Genomic DNA, 2975 nt, shown 5'->3' with positions numbered 1-2975 from the left:
ATTTTTAAATTAGGCTTTTTTTATTTAAATAAGCATAACAAAATAATTAATTCCCAAAATGTGCATGGATGAAAATTTGGAACAAAATACGTATGACCATCTCAGAAGCAGTACACATAAAATGGAGCTTTCAATTCACTTGCATCACCCACGAAATGGAACTTCGAAAGCAGGCTCGGCGGACGCGAAGTAGAGCTTGCAGGTCTCCTTCCAAGCTGGGTGTGCTAGACACGAAATGGAGATTTCAAGTGGGGTACACATGAAATGGGCACCAGATTCTGGTGTACCACAAACGAAATGAGCCAACTAAGTGTATACCGCAAACGAAATGGAACCAAAATTAGGCTATATAAACGATGCTGCCACCGGGTGTCTTGCCACAACTTCAATTCACTCTTTTTTTACTCTCTCTTTCTCACCGTGAAACTCATTTTCTAAAATTTTGTTATCTTCTACTTTTGTTGTTAATATGGCATCTGAACACATATATCTAATCGTATATCCGAATAGAGAAATCTCTCATACATTTGAGAGTGTAACATTTATTTGTGATGATCCATTTTGGATGATGATTCCTCCACAAATATTTTTGCAACAACTGAAAAATTTGATTCTCATGAATACTATGATGATTGGAAAAAAGAAGATCAGTAAGTTGGCTTACAGAATTCCAGTTGCGTTAGCCAATTCATTTGCTTATCAGAAAATGAAGATTAAATTCGACTAGCATGTTTCGATGATGTTTTCTTATCATCGTAGTATTGCAAGCATCTATTCCATGGAACTTTGCGTGAATATTCAATATATTGGTGATAGCTCATCTAGTTCGAATAATGTGAAAGAAATTCAAAATTTCGATACAGCTGAAGCCATTTCCATTCTGAAAATTGGTACGGTAGAAGCCATATAATATATTACCTTGTAGCTAACGGAAACATATACGGACTCGTCACGTCTAATACCCAAAAAGGAAGCCTGTAGTATATCCATGACATTAGCAACGTATGACAGCCAGCCATACCCTCCATGTTATAATCTATTGCTAAGCACATGGCTCGATATAACCAACAGAGAACGGCGTTGCCTCAACTATAGGTACTAATAGCGTCATAGTTGGCCAAAAGCGGAAGATAACGGACGTGAACCGTGTTGTTTGCCTTGCCCGGTAGTAGAACGTCGCCCAACAAATACAAAATGTAACAACATGCATACCGTATGGCGGCTTCATCTGGAGAGTCAAGCAGCATCTGTTGGAGACGACTCCTGAGCTACTTTAATTTTATGTTAAACATCGTTGTCCTGATATGTCCATCAGGAACTTCACCGAGGAGTTCTTTACACTATTGCCATATATCCCTCTGGTGGAACTTACTCTAAGACCTCAGAGTGCCGCTGACAGGCTCGCCATCAATTGGTAACTCCAATTGCATTATGACGTACTCCAAAGTAACAATACACTCACCCCATGGGAGGTGAAATGTGTGGGTTTTAGGACGTCATTTTTTTACAAGGGCGCTTATCAATAGGTTGTCGTATTCAAAACATTTTATCAACGATGCATAATAGAATTCAGCTCTTCTTGGATACGGTTCAAGTATCTGCCGCCTAATCTCCATACTTGGATCCGGCTGATTTGAAGTAAAAACGTCAACTAGTGTGCCATACAGAATAAGCACACGTGTTGGCTAAAATAGAAAAGGATGAAAACAAGATTATTCAAAATAATCTAAGATAAAATAATAATAAAATTACTACTAGCAAGACTACTAATAGCATACTCGACAAAAAATATTCACATAACTGCCTAAATTTATACATTTTTTATGGTTTAATTACTTTGTTGATCCCTATAGTTTCGCAAAATTTTCAATTAGGTCCTTATACTTTTTTTCCTTTTAATTGAATCTTTGAACCAAATTTTATTTTTAATTGGGTCCCTATACTTCTTTTTCCTTTTATTTGGGTTCCTACTTCCTACACTATTTTTTTTTAAATTGGGTCCTTATATAATTAAACCAATTACTGTTAAGAGAGACCTAATTGAAAACAAAAAATTGGTGCAAAGACCCAATTAAAAAGAAAAAAAGTATAGAGACCCAATTGAAAATTTTGCAAAACTATAGGACTAACAGAATAATTAAACCTTTTTTTATCAATAACAATTATTTTTTAATTAATAAAAAAATTAACCTTTAGATGTAAATGTGTAGAAATGTAAAACTCATCCAACTTATTATGATTTTTTTTCAACATTGATTCTACTACTGCTCATTTTAATAAGACTTTTTTACCACACCACAATTTTTTTTATCACACAAAAAATATTTAGTTTTCCTCAACACTCTGTCTCTCCTAATCCTAATGACCCGGCGAATTGGTCCCCTCCCCCTTCACCCCTTTTATATTAATTCAGGCACAACCCTCCAAATCCTTGCCACCTAAACCATCCACTGCATGCTCGTACGGAAACTGTGATTACTGAAATTTGCTGCCATTATTGCTACCTCGTCATTTCGTACCTGCCACCACTGTCTTGGATTAATTTGCATCTGTCTCCCCTAAAGACCTCCAATTCGTGGCTGATGCTCAAGAGGTGGCCATTTCGTGTCTGTCTCGTCAGGAATAGCATGTGAGCTGCACAGTCAATCCTGTCAGCTCTATTTTGCTAGCGCTTGTCCTAGAATATAGTGCAATTCCATTTCGTGTATGCTGCCCCTGAGTTGGTCATGCACATTTTGTTCGAACTTTTTATCTATGCGTATTCTAGAAATTAAGCATTTTTTAAAATTTATTTAAATAAAAAAGCTTTAAAATTATGAATATCTAACCATTAAACTCCTTAAAATAACAATAATTAGAACCTAATTAATTCGTATGTACATGTGCGATGCTAAACATAATTGGAACCTAATAATTAGAATTATAATTTCTCAATAAACAAAATTTTTCATTTGAATTTTGAGAGTAAAAGAATA

This window comes from Arachis ipaensis, chromosome B03, assembly GCF_000816755.2.
Source record: "Arachis ipaensis cultivar K30076 chromosome B03, Araip1.1, whole genome shotgun sequence".
In the NCBI taxonomy this organism is placed as follows: Eukaryota; Viridiplantae; Streptophyta; class Magnoliopsida; order Fabales; family Fabaceae; genus Arachis; species Arachis ipaensis.
This window is presented reverse-complemented; position numbering follows the sequence as displayed.